General features: G+C 39.2%; 1 protein-coding gene and 1 pseudogene across 1 annotated transcript in view; one reads left to right on the top strand and one right to left on the bottom strand.

Moving 5' to 3' along the window:
• Positions 1-22,559, top strand: part of LOC134478972 (large ribosomal subunit protein eL29-like) — a 520,011-nt gene extending 497,452 nt beyond the window's left edge. Inside the window, exon 2 of the mRNA XM_063261283.1 lies at positions 21,723-22,559. The gene's annotated coding sequence lies outside the window, so the exon portion shown is untranslated. The remainder of the gene's footprint in view (positions 1-21,722) is intronic.
• Positions 21,732-22,575, bottom strand: Rps6-ps10 (ribosomal protein S6, pseudogene 10; annotated as a pseudogene).
• Positions 22,576-23,048: the final 473 nt, after the last annotated feature.

Genomic DNA, 23,048 nt, shown 5'->3' with positions numbered 1-23,048 from the left:
GATGTTGGGTTTCTTGATATACATCAATAGCAAGCCTAAGGGTCCAGAGGAAAGGCCAGTGTCACCTCATCTCTTTGACAGGCTACAAGGTTTCCTACCGCTCTCTTCTCCCTCTAGCTCATGGTTTTATATATAATTTGGTTTCTTTCAGATGTGTGTCTGGGAAGAGAATGAAGGAACGAGGAGGTCATAGGTCTAGTCCGTGTTTGAAAGACTTCATCATAATGACAGTTTATTGAAATAGAGAGAGTAATTCGAAGGCCAAAATCAGACAGAGGAACATGCACCTTTAAGCTAAGCACTCTTGAAGTGGAGACAAAAGGATGTGTGAGGGCATCCTGGGCCTTGGAAAGAATTCCAGGACCACCTGGGTCACAGTGTGAGAATGTGTCTCAAAAGTCGGGACTGAAACAGCAAAGCTTTCAAAGCCTCCCAACATCTCAGGTTGAAATGCCCTCCTTGATGGGTGAAAATTTCCTGACTGTACCATTTTCTTTTTTTCTCTAATCCAGCTTCCTCCTCTGATTTGGCGAAACAAGGTAGTGGCTCACGTTGTTTTCACAGAATAAAACTATTTCAAGTTAATGGCATACTGACAGTTTATACCCTAAAAAAATCTGAACATTTGATGTGGACATCAAAAATGGCCCGGCTGACATGCAGAATGCTTGGTGTGTGCTTGGTGTGGGGTTGACATATCACTTTCTTACTGGAAGCGCACATCAAAGCTCTTGCTGCTACTGTCTTCATTTTCTCGACTGTTAATGAATATGCAGAGGTTTCATGAGATTTGCATATCGCCAATCTACCTAGTTATAGCACTGAGGTTAGAATTTGTGTCCTTTTAAGTCCAGATGCAACACTCGCTCTTCCACTCTGTTCAGTCCTCAGTAGGAAATTCTCTTACAATGTAAAAGCTGAGGATTCTTTTTCAGCCTGTCTGCGAGAGAAATCAGACCTCCAGTGTGATGTTCGGAATGTACATAGAATATTGTTTCCAGATATCTGCCTGACCTTAGGGGAGTATTGCTTTCTCTCTTTGGGTCTTATCCTCACTCATGATAGAATGGTAAGTGGAAAACTAGGTGTTTAAGTTTGGATTTTAGTTTTGTAATTAGCAGTATGGGAAGATGAAATTACTTAACCTGTCTAGGGTTTAACTTCTTTTTTTTCTTTTCTTTCTTTTGTTTTTATATGCAAAGAGACAACTATACCAAGCTTGTTCTTTTTAGGTCCATGGTTGTATTCCATTAAAGGTGGTGATTTCAATAATTACAGTTCCACTCAGGCAGCTAATTGGACCACATCTAACAGTCACCTAATACAGACTCAGTCTTCTTCCAACAATGAAATACTATGCTGGCAAGCCTGGACTTCAGCCAGATATATTTGCAGCGCATCCTTTAGCTTGAAATAGAAATTTATTGCTCAGCCATCTGTTACAATTAAGTAAAGGTTTGAAAATGTTTCTGTGTGTTTGACTAATCATGTTTTTGGGCCCTGTGGGTGCTTTACAAATTACATGCATTCCCTTCATGGCATCACTAAAATCTGGGCTCTGCTTTGAACCTACCCACTAACCCCCTCCACACACATACACTCAAAGTTCTCTTTTTCCAAAGAAACTTGCTAAGAGTCTTATGTAGGACCAACTATGCGACCATGCTTCAACTGTGCTTTAAGACAACGATTGGCCTCTGGTGAATGACTACTTTGGACTCAAGCAACTGCTTAGACCGTATAACATAAAGACCTGTAATTCACTGGATATGTCGTGGTGTCAGCCATAAGAGATTAAGTAATGAAGATGCAGCTGCTGTAGATGGGCTCTGGTTTCCCACATAAGAACACAGCATTAAAATATGATGCTGTTTGTTCCTGTATGTGTCCCACAAACAAACTGCGTAGAGTAGCAGAGAGCTAAGGGAGGCTCTGAAATTGTCACATCCCTTTATTCCTCTTCAGATCATCCTTCTTGGCCTCTATGCTTTATCCCATACTGGACTAAAGAAGGTGACACCTAAGCTCTTTAAATCTATTTTTTCCATAAAAGGGCATTACAGTCAAGATTCCTTTAGTTGTGTTCATGGGAAAAGAAGTACTTAAGTAGCTGGTTTCTGTATCATCTAAAAAAACAAAAAAACAAAAAAACAGAGCATTCAGGATGATGCAGTTTCTATTTTTTGAAGTAGATGTTTTGAAGGTGATTTTTTCGAAAATTATTTTTGGAAGTAATTTTTTTGAAGTACTCTTCAAAATCAAAACCCACATTGACAACTTTTCTGTGCTCAGCCAAAAATTTCTGCATGGAGAGGAAGGTTTTTATGCTTTATGCTCATAGGGTTATACAGCAGCCCCCCACCCCCATTTTAAAGCAATCTTGGCTTTTGCTTATTTATAAAACTAATAGTTTTTGTAGTATTGTAAGGTAGTGATTCATTTGATCATAACCTCCCTGAGGAGACAGAAGGGGTGGGGGTGGAGGCCATTTTAGGATGATCTTTTAAAATAATTAACATAAGAAACTTTCAGAGCTCTCCTCATTGATGGGGTAGCACTGGGCTAGGTGCCAGGGCAGTTTCCCCAAGAAAGCTATTTTTTTTTCAGTAGAAGCCCATACTATTGCTTTGCAGCAACGGATCATAGCAGAACACATGTATTTGAACTTCTCCAGTACTTGTAGTATTGCCAGGAAACGTTCATTAACCCAAAAGTCTACCAAGGAGCTGATACTGATGTGGTGGCATGAGGTCTCTTTGTTCAAGCTGGAAGCTTGGGCTCCTTGCCAACCCTGGCACAGCAGGAAAGTGGAGCCCTGAGCCTAGTTTCAGGCAAGCATTTATAGACGGGGGAAGGGAATACCCAGGCTGGCCTTTAACATAAATGGCTTGGTGCTGGGAGTCGGACCAGAAACGTAACTTCTGTCTTCCTTCTGATTGGTGGTTGTTTGGAAGTGAAATGTCTGCAAACCGGTGCGAGGTACTGGAAGGTTCCTTTACTCGAGTTCAACCTTACGTCAGGGTCTCTAAGATGGAGTCTGAACCAAAGGATTTGGCCTCTCAGTAAGTGATGCCGGTGTGATAGCATAACTCCTCTTGACAAAATCTGTGCACCAATTAATCTAGGAAGCAGGCTCTTGCTTTTAAGATTATCACATGAGACCTCTTCAGTGGCAAGTGACAGTTTCTTATTGCCAATTATTGGTTTTAACAATGGGACCTCTACCCTCCCTAGGCAGTGGATTTGGGATGTCTACAAATGGTTGTTGGAGGTGAGCCTGGGAGCAAACCAGTGAGCGTCATTTCTCCAAGGTTTTCACCTCAAGCTCCGTCCTTGAGTCTCTGCCCAGACTTCCCTCAGTGATGGGCAGTGACCTAGAAATATAAGCTGAATAAATCTTTTTCTCCCTGTTAAAAGAGTGGGGGAGGAGGGGGTTGGGGATTTAGCTCAGTGGTAGAGCGCTTGCCTAGCAACCACAAGGCCCTGGGTTCGGTCCCCAGCTCCGAAAAAGAAAAAAAAAAGAGTGGGGGAGGGGTTACAGTTTCTGCAGCTGCATGTTATTTTATTTACTAGATGAGTTGGTGTTAACTTTTTTAAAACTACCAACAGTATAACTTCTTTTTCCTTTAAGGCAGTGTGCCTTGTTATTTTGTAGCTCAATTTGAAACTTTCCAAAGTATGCGACTTTTCTTGAAAATCTCCAGGCTGTTTTAAATTCTGATAGCTATTTTTTTAAAAATCACTTTTCCTTGTCAGATGGAGTGATTTGTAATTAAGTGCCTTTTCAAGATTTCTGAAGACATTGCAACATTGCACTTGTCTGCCATAGCCAACAAGGAAGAACCCTTGTGTAAGGATATTTACTTGTAGATAAAAATGTTCCTCCCTTTCCTGATGTACCAGCACAGTAAAATAACCTAGAATATTTCAATTCTTATATGCAATTATTGCATATCCTCAAATGCAAAATATTCACAAGCCTAAATCTAAACTCTTCTTCACAGTATATCCTGTGTTCAGAGTTTGCATTTGGACTATCAGATTTGACTGGGAAATACATATATTAATAAAGCATGAAAAAGAGGGAGATATAGTTAAATGAGAACATTACAATAAAAAGTTTTATATGCATAATGTAATTTAATTCAGCTTAAACAATCTATTAAATTTTGCAATAGAAATTAAATTTTATTTATCAGTTCAAATCAGTAGTTCAGCTGTTAGAGCACCAAAGAGTTCCTTTCCTATAATGAACACATTGACTGTATATTTCATTAGAGAAATTATTTTCCCTTTCTCAGGAAATCACTTACAGGCATGCAGGGACAAGAATATAGTGAGAAATGAAATACTGAGGACATATCAGAGTGGATCCACTGTGTGAGCGCAGGTGAAAGCAGGGATCACCATTCGCCAAGGCCTTCAGGATTTCACGAAAAAGACAAGCATGTCTTCTCTAGCACATGCTGTGGTAGCTCTCCTCTGGGGTGACACCACCGATGGTCAGTCAGAGGAACATGATCTTGCCTCGTTAACAGTACTAGACACGATAAGGTCTAAAGCCACAGAAGAAGATTGCAACAGCTTCACCGATTGACAAGGTCAGAGGAGCATTTAAAGAATCCCGGGAAAGACAGAGAGAACACAATAGTCCTAATGATAATATGTAGGAGAGGAAGCAGCGGTGTTACTTAATGCACAAGAGATGGGCTGAGTCACTTTTACTCAATGTCACAATTGTTAGTGGAAGCTCTTAACTTAAAAATGTCAGACCCATAAAGCATGCCGGGAATAGTCCAGTCCTCAGGAGGACGTGATGCTTTTGAGAGTACTTTATATTCAAAGCACACGAGGAAGGGAAAAAGTGGTGACATCAACCCGTCATCTTCTTCCTGATAGACTATCATCCTCATGGCTTTTCCAATCATGTGAAAAGCTAGTAGGTAGCCACCCTGATGAAGGCAGTCTTGTGGACACTGCAATACAGGGCCAGAGGCTTCCAATGCAAGCACGGGCTAGCTGCTAACTTATTGTGTTCTACTGTAAATGCTGCCATTCTAGGAACCAGATAAAACCAAATAAAACCGTGTTCTATTTAAATTTTAGAGACCATGTCAAGAATCCTTTCATTACATTTTGTAGAACTCTGCTTGAGTAACTCTGTTCTAAAAGGTTCTCTCATTCTATTCTTGCTTTGAGTGTTCTGCCCATGAATTCTTCTGTAACTTATTCTTATTTTTCTGTCTTCCCTCTTTAAATGGTTTCTGACAGGTCATAAACATTCTCCCTTTAAGTAAGTCTATGGTATTTGATGCTTTGTTTCTGTTTTAGAGTGGACTGGAGAGGAGAAAGTGATACATATTAGGTTTTTTTTAAAAGGTTGAGGGGAAAATTAAACTGACAACATTAATATCATAAGCTATAACTTATTGTTATTCATTTTAATAATGAACTTGAGGTCATAAAAACATTCATATAGCTCCATACTGAAACATTGAAATTAACAGGAGCCTGGTATGGCTGTCCTCTGAGAGGCTCCACTAGCATCTGACTAAGAGAGATACAAATACTCATTCATAGTCAACCATAGGACTGAGACTGGCAACCCCAATGGAAGAGTTAGGGGTTCCCAGAGCTGAAGGGGATTGCAACTCCATAGGAAGAACAACAATATTAATAAACCGGAATCCCCAGAGCTCTCAGGACTAAACCAACAATCAAAGAGTATACATGGGTGGGTCCGTGGCTCCAGCTACATATGTAGCAGAGGATGGCCTTATTTGGCATCAGTGGGAGGGGAGGCCCTTGGTTCTTGAGAGGCTTGATACCCCAGCTTAGAGGGAAGCTAGAGCAGTGATGAGGGGTTGGATGGTGGGGTGGGGGAGCACCCTCTTAGAGGCAAAGGGAAGAGAAGATGGGATGGGAAGTTTGTGGAGGGGAGACAACATTTGACATGTAAATAAATAAGACAACCAATTAATAAACTTTTCCTCATAACTCCCACAAACACCTGTTAGTTCTTTTTGCCTTTTTGATATTACTCTTGACTTTAATCCTCAGACATTTCCCCTTCTGGCAGTAAAATGCTATTTTATCCTCCAAGAGAAAGATTCTGATTATTTGTCTGATTCTTTGACAGTCCCATCTCCTTTTTAATGCTTAACTGTGGATTTAATACAAAATGTGGCTCTGATTTTTGTGTGGGGCTGTGAGTGTGGAGGGGGGCTGTGTGCTAGTGCATGCATGTGTGGAAGCCAGAGTTTTAAAATGTCTGATGTTCTGCCCGATCTGTCATCATTTGCCCAACTCCTTTCCACAGGGTGCTTTAGTCTCTCTACCTCCCACAGTGCTGGAGTTGCAGGCACCAGACCTAACGATAAAACTCATATTCTCATGTTTGTACACAAAATGTTCCTTTTCTCCAATTTCAATATTATATCTTTTTACATCACTTTACATTTTAAATGTGTTTTTCCTTGTAATAAATTATCAAATATCTCTATCAGTAGATTGAGAGAAAACAAGCAACTCGCACTTGTGAGATATTGTAGATAGTATGACAGCTGTGGACTCCAGAAGGAAGTCTTTTAATTAGATCAGGTTATTCACAACTGTTTTTTAGCAAGTCCGTGCTTCTCACACTTAGGTGTTAGAATGATGATATTAGAATCAAAGACTCAGGATAGAGGGTATTAAGGGAAATGATCCATCGTTGTTATAGTCATTGATCTAGTATGTCAGATAGTTAGATCTGTTTCACAAAAAGTGCATTTCCCATTAAAGGTAATGATCCCTTTCAAGTGTCAGTCACAATTTTTTCTTTACTCATTTTTGGTGAAATTAGATCAAGACAGCATTACATATCTTATTGATTTTCTAAACTGTTTGCGCTTGAACTTCTAAATTTTTATAAGATAATGTGGCTGTTGGTTTCAACTGTGGTAAAGTCTTTTTATAGTGCATTATTTTCATTATGCTCAAGCTCTGATAAGCATTGAGGAGAGGAGACTGACACAAAGTATATAAATATGACATATATGTGTTACATGTATTGGTCATGAATATAACCACTGCTCTAAATTCCTGGTTCCCAACCTTTACAGGGTAATAAAAGCCACACAGAGACCTCCCTGAATTGCTACTCTTTCCTTCTCATATGGCATCAAATTCTGAGGGCAACAAAAATGTCAAGCTTTCTTGAACCTGAAACTCATTAGAACTTTGTTTTCTGAGGGTGAGATTCCCTAAATGAATTCTCAGTCCCCAGGAAAATAGATATATTTTTCCTCTGTCTTTTCTAAGAAAATCTGTTTTCATATAAACCATTTTAACCCAAACATTTAGATTCTATGAGCAGATTAGACCTTGTTTGTGTGCTACCCTGAAAGAACTAGGTTGTAATTAAAAAATACGTCTATTGGGGTTGGGGATTTAGCTTAGTGGTAGAGCGCTTGCCTAGCAAGCGCAAGGTCCTGGGTTTGGTCCCCAGCTCTGAAAAAAAAAGAAGAAAAAAGAAAAAAAATACGTCTACGTGTAGTGTTTCAAGAGCTGTTTATTTTTGCTTACTGAAGAATCTAGCCAGCTAATTCTATTTCGTGTTCAAACCCCATCTTACATCCAGCCTGTCCTCAGTTTGAACTTGGTATCTGGGAAAACCACAGCTTGTTCCAGGAACCAAGACATATCCCAAGTAACAGCCACTCCACCTTCGATAAGAGGAAATGCCCATTGTCATATCCAGGGCAAAAGTCATAGCAAGGTTTATGATGTTAGCTAAAATTTCATGTAAACTATGCTTTGTAAAATGCCAACCCAATTATGTAACTACCAAGTTAGAAAGCCCCTTACCCAGATTACACTTCACACAAGTTAAAGCTGACACCAGCTCAGCATCTTGCACACCCATCCACTGTGTTGGGGAGGATGGAGAGGTCCAAGCTTGAGCTTGAATGAAGACTTTGCTTTTGAATAGAAGTTGGACTCCTGGCAGTCTTTGGTGGTCTGTGGGGACTCCAAGGTCTGGGCATAACACTTCTATCCTTCTCCTGTGCTCCATACTATGCACCTTAAAGTTGTCAGAACAGACGCAACACCTGAGTATCTTGAGCAGTGGAGGCAGGATATGCAGCTTGCTTGAGGAATGGTTACAGACACAGAAACAGAACTTCAGAGGCATTTCTAACATAATTAGGCCTCCCGCTGTCCTACTTCGTAGCTCCTCATGCACGGACATTTGAAGTACACTTGGTGGCACATCATTTAGTGGAAAACCACATTGTTTTGCATTTTTGAGAAAATGTCTTATGGGTTTGCTGCAACTTTTTTTCCTAGTTTCTAATCTGTTAATAAAAACATGGATGCTTAACAATTGTGTACTGTTGACTATTATGTTGTAAAATATATCTGAAAATTTGAGTATGATAAGTTGTTGTAAAGCATAAGAATTTATAGAAGAGGAATCAGTAGGGTTCACACGCTTTGACTTTCAACTCTTTCTAGAATCTTCCTAAGGGGCAAGACATTGATTTGCTGGCTGCATTTAAGATCTTTACCAGGACCTATTTGACAGGAATATAGGTTATTATTTATACATATCCTATATATAAACTATAGGATCACATATTATTCTACTCTATCACTCCTTAAATCTATGTATCTCTGGTCATATCACCTGAATACACTCAGTCTGGTCTTATAGTAGAAGCTTAGAAAAGGTCAGGTATAATTAGTACTTGTACAGGAATATTAATTCAGCAACATAGATGCTCTGGCAAGGGGTGATATCTAAAGACATGATCTGGCTGAAATGTAGTCATGCCACATACCTTTAATCCCCTTTACAGACCCAGCCTTACTGCACACCTTTGATCCCAAACAATGACATCCAATTGGGGGAGGGGCAGACAACGTCATGAATCAGAGAAAGATTTGACAGAATGAGTCAGAGATAGGATATGCCTTGTCTCTCACAAGAATAGACAGTAAAGAGGCTACTTAAAGAGTGGTGAGGGAGAAAGAACTGAATGGGATTCAATTCAGTGCAGTATGGTTCAGCTCAGTTTGGAGCAGCTTAGTTCAGAGGCAGGCTTTCAAAGCAGAGCAATTCAGTTACAAACCAGGAGAAGCCAATTTGAGTCAGCCAACTTGAAGGAGTTTGACCCAGAACAGCTGAGTTGAACCAGCCAGCCTGAGTTCAGAAAGAGCTAGAAAGAGTAAATTTATTCAGCAGTAAGTCTCAGAGATCTAGCCTAGCAGAGACTGGAAGCTAAAGCCTTCAAGGTCTGGGCTTGCAGAAGATTAGTTTGTATGGAGGCTACAAGCTTCCAGGCCCAGGCCTTGGGATGGTTAGGTAGAAACGTTAGGCCCAGCCCAAGCCACGTATTTGCACAGCTTGGGTACAGCTTTCAACTTGTCACTTCATCTGAGGAAATAAAAGTGACATTTACAAGAACTACATGGGAGATCTGTTTGGAAAATGTTCCCTATGAAGCTTGCCTCAATTCACCCAAGAGTGCTTCATGTTCTGTCAGTGACTAAGTGTGTAGAGGGAGTCCCTTTCTCATCTATTGTGGAGGCCTTTCTCAGGACTACTAAGGAGTAGTCCCAAGCTTTTGAAGGCCTACACTCTCACATGAGAAGTACTTATCAGAAAATCCCACATTCAGACTGACCAAAGTTATGTATTTATTAGTAAAACCTACCCATTATTTCTCAATGTTATTTTCCCCTTGTGTTTATCCTTTTTCAGAGAATACCTGAAGGGAGAATGAGTGTCAGCATTTCAGGATCAATACCATGGGCTATACTCTGACAGTAGGAGGGAAGGGGGAAAAATCAATCACGTCTGTGCTTCTGAAAGCCACCTTCTGGTAGGGTGATAAATGCTTAAATAAACAGCTACAGTGTCATGAAGACAGGCGATGAGGATGTGCAAACTGTTTTGCTGCAAGCAGGTCTTTAAAGGGCCAGGAAAGCTCCCAGAATGCGAAGATGCTCAGGTTGAGTTTTAAAAGATCCCTTAGAGCTTGAGAGTGGAAAACCAGAGCACTCAGTCTAGGAAAAGGGCAGGATAAGCAAATGCTCAGGGCTGTGTGAGAAGAAAATCTTCTCACGGTTTGGAACGGTAGGAGCATGAAGAGCAGCAACATATTTGGAAAATTTGAGGGTGGCTTGACTGGGAACCACTTACAAGGCTCCTGCTGCAGTAATTTAGATCAGAAATGCAATTCGACAATGACGTTATCTATGATTTTAAAGCAGACTCACTCCCAGTTTACATACATGCTTTGCATATATGCAGATGCTTTGTAAATACCGGCTGAATTCTTTGGGTACTGAATCAAGAAATCTGGGTGTGTTCTGGATGGGCTGCAGCAACTCTTGCACAAATTTGCAAACCTTGCAGAAAAGTATTTGTAACAGATACAGTCATCACAGTACTCACTAGAAAATCACGTATATGTCTGTGCATTTGGACTATTTTCAGTGGCAAATTGCTAGGTTGGGAAATATCATAGCATTTTAGACCAAAATTCTATCTCACTGTTATTTTACAATGTGATTACATTTTTTTAATTGTAAATAATGGTTTACCTTTCTTTTGTTTGAGAATATATTTTAAAATCTCAAGGACAGCGATAGCACAAGCCCTGTTTATAAGTTTCAGAAATGAATTTTTCAATTAAAGGATTAATAGTGTGATCAGTGTGCTTGACTCACTTTCTGCATAGTTTGTCTAACTGTGACTTGTGACTAGGCCTTTCTCCTCACCAAATACAATTTATGGTGTTCCTTTGGGTGTGTTCGGGCATGTAAGAAAAAATCACAGAATGTTCCTTGGTAGATGAAAAAGTCAAGCTGGTACTGTCTTCAAAGTGTCCCTCTGAGGCAACCTGAGGTTTCTTGAGATATAACATTTCCCATTTGCTAGCAAGCAGTAACTTCATTCTGCCTTCGTACTGTTCATTGTGTGAGTGCATTATATTAGCTGAAACAAAAACAAACCAAAATCAAACCATGAGTTTGATTTCACAAAACAAAGTACAAATGTTACACCGTCAGAGGAAGTTAGCAGTGAGCACCAATTTCAAGAATAGTTTAGAAGAGGCATAGGATTGACTGTCTGCAGTAGACTCACCCATAGAGCCTAAGGATGTTGACATGCTATCTTAGGCAAATACACAGTCTCTATATGTATTACAATTAATAAAAGCTAACCCTAGTGGATTTATGTTTGCATTTTCGTTACTTCATTTAGTGTGTGTGTGTGTGTGTGTGTGTGTGTGTGTGTGTGTGCATGCCTGTGTGTGTGCCACTTGTGGATGTCAGAGCAAAACTTGCATAAGTCAGTTCTTTTCTTTCATGGTATGGGGGTCTAGGGACCAAACTCAGGTTTTCAGGACTTGGGGTAAATGCCTTTTTTTATTTGAACCAAGTGACCCAGCACCACTATGTTTTACTTTTGAAAGTTAATATTTGAAAACACAATTTATTTTTGCAGTCCTTTTCTCCTGAGTGAGCATTATCCTCTGTATAGGTTAACTCCAATTAAACTTTTTAAATATGAATATAATATTGGCATTATACAAATATATATTCTCTCATATATATATGTACATATATATATATATATATATATGTAGGGATCTACTGTCTAATTTGATTTAAGGCATGCTGCACAGGATAAAATACATACTTGGTACTATAAATATTGCCAAGAATTCATGGTTGAGGAGTGTCTTTCATTATTCTATTTTGCTGTGCAGAGACCACATGATCATATTACTTCTCTTAAGGGAAACAGTTTAATTTGGGGTTTGTTTAGAGTTTCAGAGACTTAGTCCATTACCATCAAGGCAGAGAACATGGTGGCAGGCATGGCAAGCATAAGGGTGGACCATGATATGTAGGGGGGGAGAGAGAGAGAGGGCCTGGTATGTGCTTTTGAAACTTCATAGCACACCCCAAGTGATATACTTTTAACCCCATTAAACAGTTCTACTCCCTGGTGACTAAGCATTCAGCTATCTAAGACTATGGGTACTATTCTTATTCAAACCATCACAGGTAACTTATAGTTAATATTGTATTAAATGGGCATCATATCAAACGTTTTTTGAATCTCTCCCCAACCCCATAGATGAGCACAGTTCTCAGACCTCAATAGAGAAGTTTCTTTGTACAGTGGATGATGATTAACTCAGGAGCTCACAACAAATCAAAATGCAGAGAATTAGTATCAGTGGAGTGTTTAGTCACAAGGGGCGCATCTGTATCTGACATCCCTCAAGGCTCTGGGACCTCTGTAGAAGAGGGGGCAAAAAAGGTCGAAGGAGCCAGAGGTCAAGGAGGACTGTGGGGAAACATCTTTTGGATATGTCGAGACTGTCATGACAGTCGCACTAACGACTGTCACGCATATCATTGTCACACTAATAAACTCAAAATAACTGTGCTTATCTAAGCAGTGTCATGCCAATCAATATTCTAGTGTGAAGTAGGAAGGGAATCTCCAGCTCCCTTCTCTAGCTATTGGCAGTTTATGGTGTCTGGGGGAGAGAGAGAGTAAATTCCTTAAGGATATGACCACTAAAGTCAACTATATGCCAGTTGGTGGTCCAATACCCAGGACCACAATTTGGACTGACCCATAGTGGGTGAATCATACTCCAATAGATGATCCCATACCTGGGAGCACAACCTGGACAGGGAGAATTATGGGAAGAAAATGCATATGATGTTGGGAGGGGATGAGAAGGTTGGGGTAGGTCTGGGAGAATTTATAGGAGAGGTAAGGGGAAAAATGTGCTCAAAATTTATTGTATCAAATACTTAATAAGTATATCAAAATAAAATCTGTTCGTGTATTTTTTACTATTTTATTGGGGTTTTATATCTCTACCTCCTTTCTAATTCTTATTTCACCTTTCCAAGCCTCCAACACTAGGTTGCAGAGAATGAAGGTTAAAGGGAAAAGTGGACATAGACCCCTTTAGGCTACTTTCTGTTGGTTATGGACATTGTGTTCCTTGGGACAAGTCCAGTCTTCATTGTAAGGATATCTCCAGCTTCTCATTAAACCATAACCAGAAGAAGCAGCCTTCAAAGGCCTTCGTTGGAGCTTTTATTTATATTCTCACCAGAGTCCCCAGAATTTAACTATCCATAATTGGCAGAAATCACGACCCTGCTAGTGCACAAGGCAAATCATAATCACCTGCTGTGAAGCAGCCTATTATATTGCACCTGGGACTAAATCAAACACATATTCACATAATATAACTGGATTTTAAAAAAAACCAAAAATCTCACTACCAAAAATCCTCTCCCCCATCTCTCCTGTGTGTGTGTATGTGTGTGTGTGTGTCTCCATTTATTTAGCATTTCTGCAACAGAGTGTCATCTACCAAACTCAAACTCATTATGTAACTGAGGCTGGCCTTGAACTCATATTTTGCTTTTGCTTCCACCTTTCAAGTGCTAGGGTTACAGACATGCACAACCGTTCATAGATTTATGGTTTAAATGAGCATATGAAATAATAGCTTTTGCTATATTTTATGAAGTAACAGCTTTGCTATATTTTTTACATATAAATCTGTACTTTGCCAACTCAGCACTCATTGGAACCTATACCTCTGCTCATTTCCCTTCTTTCCCCAGATACCCACTCCCTATTTTCAGGTAGCACACATGCACATGCGCATAGTCTGTCAGACAGACAGACAGACAGACAGACATTTCTACCTTTATATGCTATGGATATCTATCTATCTATCTATCTATCTATCTATCTATCTATCTATCTATCTATCTATCTATCTACTATCATCTATCTACCTATCTATCTATCTATCTATCTATCTACCTATCTATCTACTATCATATATCTACCTATCTATCATCTATCTATCTATCTATCTATCTATCTATCTATCTATCTATCTATCTATGTATCTTCATTCTCTTTGAGTCTGTTGTACTTTTGCTAACCATCATATTCAGTTCCATCCAGTTCCCTATAATGCCACAATTTTGTTCATATTTATGGATGAATAAAACTTCCTTGCATATATACACCACATTTAATTTATTCATCCCTCTATTGATGAGAAGGGCTATTTCCATCTTAGGTGAGATAAATTTCTTTGCTTGGCAAAGACTGAGGATGCTGTTGGTATTACTTCGTGTTCTTTACTGTCACTTTCTGATAACTGATTTTTTAATTTTCTTCATCACAACCTAATACTTTCCCCCAATTTTCATTGCCATGATTTTCTTGGTATACAAGACTACAAGAATATTGCAAGGTGTAGCATAGAATGCTGTGCTGGATAGGTTTATGTCAACTTGACACAGGCTAAAGTCATCTGAGAGTGTGGAAATCAATTCTCTGTCTAGTGATTGATGGAAGAGGACCCAGTCCTTTGCAACATTGTAGGTGGTACTATGATATGGAATTGTAAGCCAGATAAACCTGTTCCTCCCCAAGCTGATTTGGTTATGATGTTTCATTTACCATGGCAATAGGAACCCTAACTAGGACAGACACTTTTAGTTTTCTCTCTACAATGCTAGATGCTTCTGTTTAATTCCAACATTGTTCTTGTTAAGACTTCCAAAATCTAAATATCTAGGAATGGCTTTCCCAGAAACTATATCTATTTATCCATTTGTCCTTCAAAATTACTATTTATGTGAGGTAGGTCTTAGTACACAATAAATTAAACTGAAACTAAGTATAGAATTATAAAACAACGCACATTTATGGTTTCTCAGGTTTCATGAGGAAGGAATATAGTTTTAATTTTCATGGGTGGTTTCAACCCATGCTGTACAATGTAAATTAATATCAAGTTCTCATTTCTAATGGGAAGGATACAGTGAGATAGACAATTTATAACAAGGTGATGCATTAAAGGTTATAAATCTTGGGGGAAAGTTTTAAGTATCGTGTGTCAAACTTTAAAGTTGTTTATTCATGACAAAATTTTCTGGTTCTAATAAAATTTTTCTTATATTACATTTTATTTTATATTTATTCATTTGTTTAATCATTATAAATAGAAAAATAATTTATCTCTTAAATATAATAATTAAATGTATTGTAATATATTGAATTAATCCATAGACTTTAAAATAATGCTTAGTGTACTGGCTGGTTCTGCATAGCAACTTGACAGAAGCTGGAGTTTTCACAGAAAGGAGCCTCCCTTGAGGAAATGCTTCTGTGAGATCCAACTGTAAGGCATTTTCCCAATTAGTGTTCAAGTGTAGAAGGGCCCATTGTGGGTGGTGCCATTCCTGGACTAGTAGTCTTGGGTTCTATGAGAAAGTAATCCAGGGGAAGCAAGCCAGTAAGTAACATCCCTCCATGGCCTCTGCATCAGCTCCTGCTGTCTTACCTGCTTGAGTTCCAGTTCTGACTTCTTTTGGTGATGACAAGCAAAGTGGAAGTGTAATCGCTAACTTGCTTCTTGGTCATGATGTTTGTGCAGGAATAGAAACCCTGACTAAGACACTTAGAAACAATTTACAACAGCTAACTGCATTAATGGTGAATTAAACAGAATCTCATGAAACTGTATTTACTGCATACATATGTTAATATAAGGTTATAATATATTATATATATATTATATTATATATAATAGAGAATAGAGAATATAATGAAATATTTAACAATTCTCTTTATGATTGTGTCTGAATAGGAAAGGTTCATGTCTTTTTATGTTTTGTTTCGTTTTTCTGATTCTTTATAACATCATTCCTCTGAGACTTGATTTCATATGACTTTGCAAACAACCATGCCATTTTCAGGTATTCAGGTAGTACCCCCGAAGTAACCGAAATAGGCTGAAGTATGTAGGTAATTCTCTCAAGACAGAGAAAGCGGAGGAGCAGGGGACACAGTGGTCCCAGGATGAGCTTCGTGACTATTAGAGGGGTTGTTTACTATATTCTATTTTCCCTGTCTACAAAGGAAGTCTGACGTGCGTGTAACGAACCTCCCTGGTGTCTCTCTGATGCCCATTATTCTCCCCATAGCTAGTTGAGGAAAGGAGAGCAAAACGACTTATTCTTTGTTGAATTTTGTAGACTAAGTTGATAAGTCATTGAACAGGCACCCTATCTCTTCTTTCCTTCGTGAGTGGAAATTGAAGGGAAATTGTGAATGATTTGAAGGGACTACCTGCCAGTTTCTTCTCTTTTCAATGTTAGTTGCCCAAGAGACAGGTTTTCCTGTGAGTGGACAGGTTAGTCTTTTCTGTTCAAGAATGAAGCATGAAGAATCCGACTGTCTCAGAAAGCTACTTACCTTCACGAATTCCAGCTTTGTCAGTAATAATACAAATAATTTGATGTTGCTTGGCTGACTCCTAGTCCAGGTTTTGATAGATTTAAATACTAATTATAGAAAACCCTTGCTTCCATCCTTCATGTTCTCAGGTCGAATGACCTTGTCAGCACATCTTCATGAGTCTCTTTCCAACTCCTCACTTGCCTTGATGTACAGTTGTGAATACATTATGGCTATTCCTGAAGCTTAGATGTCTCAAATAATTTTATCACCCTTTTCTATTTTTCAGATAGGGACATGGTTTGGAAGCAGTTTGCTCAAATTCCAGATCAACAATGTCCAACATGGGAAACAACCCCAAGGATGCACACATGGGAAAGTATAGAGGAGGAAGATGATTGCAGGGAGTGGAGGAAGCCCTGCCTGGACTTGTGCATTGTATGTGGGAACAGCCATCTCAAAATCTAAGGCTTTGAACTTATGGGAAATTGACAGAGTCATTTTCAAGAAGAAGAATGGCAAAGCTGTTTTCAGGAGTCTGAGTCTAAGTGATTATGGATGATTGAATAGTGTGTGTAAATACTAGCAACTGCACTTTCTTTGTCCAGGATGTGTATAGCCTGTGATGCTCAACCATAGAGATCTCCCACCAAGATTAGCTGACCCCTCTTTCTGTAATTAATAAATACTTTGAAGTCTTGTGTTTCAGAGACAACAAACTCCTTCCTAATTTGTTTCACTGTGTGTGTATACTTGTGTTTGTCTCATCCCCTTCCCACTCCATTTAATTGTTTGTTTGTTTATTCACTTTACATATCCACAGCAGGCCCCCACTCCTCCCAGTCCTCCCCTTACACAGCCTCTCCCCTTCTATCCTTCTCCTTTGAGAAGCAGAAGCCCCTTTCCCTCCCTGTACCAATCAACCACAGCACATCAAGTCACTGCAGAACTAGGCACATCCTTTCCCACTGAGGCTAGACTATCCGTTCTGTATCAGCCCCTTGTCAGGGGTTCAGGATGTATGAGATGATACTACAGAAAGAGAAGCTTTTGTATCAAATTATAATGTCTTCCTGATTTTTCTTTTTAAAGCAGAATAAGACTGATACACAGGTGTTTTCAGTGCAATGAACAAAAAGGTGAATTGTAACTGCTATATAAGAATAGGGCAGAATAAAAAACATATACCACACATTAAAAACTATAATAGGCCAATTAAATAATTATTATTAGTAATAAAATGCTATTAAAAGTAATATTTGTAAGAGCTCTGTGAATTGGTGGCTATGATTGGTAGCTGGTAAAGATACTGATGATGCCAAGGATTATAGGATTGAAGAATTGCAGAAACATGAAGAAAAGGCTTAGATCAGTCACTTTCCATATAACTGCATTTTCTACACCATACACTTCTATGTGCTTAATTATTTCAAGTCTGTTTAGCTATATAAAGAGTGGCCACAGGGTCAATAAAGACCCTCTATTTACAGGTGGGCATGTGATGCTGGTCTTCAACACAGAGATTAATGGGGAGCCAAGATAAAGGGGTCTTTCTCTTCTTTTGTTCTTTTTAAAATTGAACATTTTATTTATTTACATTTCAACTGTTATCCCTTTTCCCGGTTTCTCCTCCTCAAACCCCCTATCCCTCTGCTTCTATGATGGTGCTCCCACAGCTATCCACCCATTCTCACTTCACTGCCCTAGATGTACTGTAGGGGTTCACTGGGGCATCGAGCCTTCACAGGACCAAGGGCCTCTCCTCCCATTGATGTCCCACAAGGGCATCCTCTGCTACAAATGCAGCTGGAGCCGTGGATCCCTCCATGTGTACTCTTTTGTGGTTTAGTCTCTAGGAGCTCTGGGTGTCTCATTGATTGGTATTGTTGTTCTTGCTGTCCTTTCCCTACCTTTTCCATTGGGGTCTGCAGCTCAGACCAATGATTGGCTGTAAGCATCCTCATCTGTATTTGACAGACTCTGGCAGAGCCGTTCTGGAGACAGCTATATTAGGCTCCTGTAAGCAAGGACTTCTTGACATCTGCAATAGTGTCTGGGTTTTGTGTCTGTATATGAGATGGATTCCCAGGTGGGGCAGTCTCTGGATGGCCTTTCCTTCAGTCTCTGCTCAACACATTGAATCTGTAATTCCTTTAGACGGGAGCAATTATGGAATAAAAATTTGGAGATGAGTTGGTGGCCCTATCGCCTAATTGGGGGCCTTGTCTAACCTCTGGATATGGTCTCTACCAGTTCTCCCTTCCTTTTTTGGGGTATTTCAGATAATTTCACCCAATTGGGTCCTGGGAGCCTCTTGTTTCCTGGCATCTGGGACTTTCTGGTAGCTACCGCCAGTTCCCCATCCCCCATTGCTACATATCTGTTCAATTTCCTGACCTTCTATATATCATATCTGTCTCCTTCCATAGCTGATTCTGCTCACTTTTCCCCCTCCCGCTTCTCTCTTCCTCCTGAGTCCTTCCTGCCTGTAACTCCTGTGAATATTTTGTTGTCCCTTCTAAGGACTGAAGCATCCACACTTTGGTCTTCCTTCTTCTTGAGCTTCATATGGTCTGTGAGTTGTATCATGGATATTCCAAGCTTTCTGCCTAGTATGCACTTATCAGTGAGTACATACCACTGGTGTTCTTTTGTGACTGGGTTACCTCACTCAGGATGATATTTTTCTAGTTCCATCCATTTAGTGCAAATTTCATGAAGTTATGGTTTTTAATAGCCAAGTAGTACTCCATTGTGTAAATGTACCACATTTTATGTATCCATTCTTCTGTTGAAATACATCTGGGTTCTTTCCAGCTTCTGGATATTATAAATAAGGCTGCTATGAACATAGTGGAGCATGTGTCTTCATTGTACTTGGAGCATCTTAAGGGTATATGTCCACAAGTGGTATAGATGGGTCCTCATGTTGTACTATGTCCAATTTTCTCAGGAACCGCCAGACTTATTTCCAGATTGGTTATACTAGCTTTCAATCCTATCAACAATGGAGGAGTGTTCCTCTTTCTCCACATCCTTGACAGTATCTACTATCACCTGAGTTTTTGATCTTATCCATTCTGATTGGTGTGAGGTGGAATCTCAGGGTTGTTTTAATTTGCATTTCCCTGATGAGTAAGTAAGGATTTTGAACATTTCTTTAGGTGTTTCGGAGCCATTCAATATTCCTCAGCTGAGAATTCTTTGTTTAGCTCTGTACCCCAATTTTTAAATAGGATTATTTGGTTCTCTGGAGTCTAACTTCTTGAATTCTTTGTATATTTTGGATGTTAGCTCTTTATCAGATGTAGGATTGGTAAAGATCTTTCCCCAGTCTGTTGGTTGCCATTTTGTCCTAATGACAGGGTCATTTGCCTTACAGAAGCTTTTCAATTTTATGAGGTCCCATTTGTTGATTGTTGATATAGAGATGAAGCCATTGGTGTTCTGTTCAGGAAATTTTCGTTTTCAAGGCTTTTCCCACATATTCTTTTGTTAGTTTGAATGTATCTGGTTTTATGTGGAGTTCCTTGATCTTGATCTTTGACTTGAGCTTTGTACAAGGAAATAAGAATGTTTCCATTTGCATTCTTTAACAAGGTGACAGCCAGTAGAACCAGCACTATTTGTTGAAAATGCTGTCTCTTTTTCCTCTGGATTGTTTTAGATCCCTTTGTCAAACCATAGGTGTGTGGGTTCATTTCTGGGCCTTCAGTTCTATTATTCATCTACTTGCCTGTCTCTGTACCAATACCTTACACCTTTTTTTTTTCACTATTGCTCTGTAATCGAGCTTGAGGTCAGGCATGGTGATTCCCCTAGAAGTTCTTTTATGGTTGAGGATAGTTTTCACTATCCTGGGTTTTTTGTTATTCCAAATGAATTTGCAAATTGCTCTAACTCTATGAAGAACTGAGTTGAAATTTTGATGGGGATTGCATTGAATCTGTAGATTGCTTTTGACAAAATGGCCATTTTTACTATATTAATCCTGCCAATCCATGAGCATGAGAGAGCTCTCCATCTTCTGAGATCTTCTTCAATGTCTTTCTTTAGAGACTTGAAGTTCTTGTCAGACAGATCTTTCACTTGCTTTGTTAGAGACACTTTGAGGTATTTTATATTACTTATGACTATCATGAAGGATATTGTTTCCCTACTTTTTTTCTCAGCCTGTTTATCCTTTGAGTAGAGGAAGGCTACTGATTTGTTTGAGCTAATTTTATATCCACCCACTTTCTTGAAATTGTTTAGCAGGTTTAGTAGTTCTGTGGTGGAACTTTTGAGGCCCCTTAAGAATACTATCCTATCATCTGCAAATGGTGATATTCCTCTTTCAAATTTACATCCCTTTAGCCTCCTTTTGTTGTCTGATTGCTCTGGCTAGGACTTCAATTACTATTTTGCATAAGTAGGGAAAGAGTGGGCAGCCTTGTCTAGTTCTTTATTTTAGTGGGATTGCTTCAAGTTTCTCTCCATTTAGTTTGATGTTGGCTACTGGTTTGCTGTATATTGCTTTTATTATGTTTAGGTGTAGGTCTTGAATTTCTGATCTTGCTGAGACTTTTACCATGACAGGGTGTTGAATTTTGTCAAATGCTTTCTCAGCATCTAATGAGATGATCATATGGTTTTATTCCTTTGAGTTTGTTTATTTAGTGGATTACATTGATGGATTTCTGAATATTAACCATCCCTGCATCCGTGGGATGAAGCCTACTTGATCATAATGATCATCGTTTTGATGTGTTCTTGGATTCGGTTTGCGAGAATTTTGTTGAGTGATTGCATCAATATTCATAAGGGAAATTGTCTGAAATTTTCTTTCTTCATTTGTTCTTTGTGATTTAGGGATAAGCATAATTGTGGCTTCATAGAAGGAATTGGGTGTTGTTCTTTCTGTTCCTATTTTGTGCAATAATTTGGTTAGGAGACTTTTAATGACTGCTTCTACTTCTTTAGGAGTTATGGAACTGCATAAATGGTTTATTTGATCCTGATTTAATTTGGGTACCTGGTATCTGCCTAGAAAATTGTCCATTTCAATCAGATTATCCAGTTTTGTTGAGTACAGGCTTTTGTAGTACGATCTGTTGATTTTTATTTTTTTGAATTTCCTCAGTTTCTGTCCTTATATCTCCCCTTTCCTTTCTGATCTTGTTAATTTTGATATTCTCTCTGAGCCCTCTGGTTTTTCTGGCTAAGGGTTTAATCTATCTTCTTGATTTTTCTCAAAGACCCAGCTCATGGTTTGGTTGATTCTTTGTATAGTTCTTTATGCTTCTACTTGTTTGATTTCAGGTCGCTGTTTGATTATTTCCTGCCTCTTAGGTGTATTTGCTTCTTTTCGTTCTAGAGCTTTTAGGTGTGCTGTCAATCTGCTACTGTATCCTCTCTCCAGTTTCTTTTTGGAGACACTCAGAGCTATGAGTTTTCTTTTTTTTTTTTTTGTTCAAGGTCTCATTATTTATTTGTTACTCTTAAAAGACTTATTTTTGACTGGACTCAGATTTAGAAGTAGAAGCTCTCAGCGAGGACAGCCTACATCTCTTGGTAATCTGTTCCTGGCACTTTTCTTTGGCTTCCTTCATTCTCTTGGCCAAAAGTTTGGCGTACTCTGCAGCCTCCTCCTTGTTTTTCTTAGTATGTTGCTTCATCAGAGCACTATGTTGGCGTCTATGTTGCAGAACACGGGGAGTAACAAGACGCTGAATCTTGGGCGCTTTGGTCCTGGGCTTCTTACCTTCTTTGTTTAAGGGCTTTCTGACAACATACTGGTGGACATCATCTTCTTTGGAGAGATTAAAAAGCTTTCTGATTCTACTAGCTCTTTTAGGTCCCAACCGACGAGGCATAGTAGTATCTGTCAGTCCCGGAAAATCCTTCTTTCCGTTTTTTACAATAACCAAGTTGAGAACACTCAAGTTGGCATCCACAATGCATCCGCCGACAGACTTGCGCTTCCTCTCTCCAGTTCTCCTTGGTCTATAACAAGAATGCCCCTTACTCAACAGCAGGCGCACTCTGCCATGGGGCAAAACGCCTTGCTTCATGGGAAAGCCTTGTTTGTCATTCCCACCGCTGATCCGGACCACATAACCCTTCCACTCTTCACCAAGAGCATCAGCAGCTACTTATGTGGCCATGTGCTACTCATAGAACATACGAAGCTTGCGGTCATCATCCACTTCTATGAGTATCTGACAGCCAGTGGCAGGGAAAGAGGTATTCAGCTTTATCTTGACACAGCCGACTGCCTCGAGTTTTCTTCTCATGCACTGCTTTCATTGTGTCCCATAGGTTTGGGTACATTGTGCCTTCCTTTTCATTAAATTCTAAAAAAGTCTTTAGTATTTCTTTATTTTTCTTCCTTGACCATGTTATCATTGAGTAATGCATTGTTCGGCTTTCATGTGTATGTGGGCTTTCTATCAATTTTTTTGGGTATTGAAGACCAGTCTTAGTCCATGGTGGTATGATAGGGTGCATGGGATTATTTCAATCTTCTTGTATCTTTTGAGGCCTGTTTTGTGACCAATTATTTGGTCAATTTTGGACAAGCTAGGATAACATGCTGAGATAAAGCTATATTCTTTTGTTTTAGGATGAAATGTTTTATATATATATATATATATATATATATATATATTTATCTTGAATCCATTTGTTAGTTTCTTATGTTAGTTTCTCTGTAACTCTGTTTAGTTCCTGTTTCTATGATCTGTCCATTGATGAGTGTGTGTGGGAT

Source organism: Rattus norvegicus, chromosome 5 (assembly GCF_036323735.1).
Source record: "Rattus norvegicus strain BN/NHsdMcwi chromosome 5, GRCr8, whole genome shotgun sequence".
Taxonomy (NCBI): Eukaryota; Metazoa; Chordata; class Mammalia; order Rodentia; family Muridae; genus Rattus; species Rattus norvegicus.
This window is presented reverse-complemented; position numbering and strand designations above follow the sequence as displayed.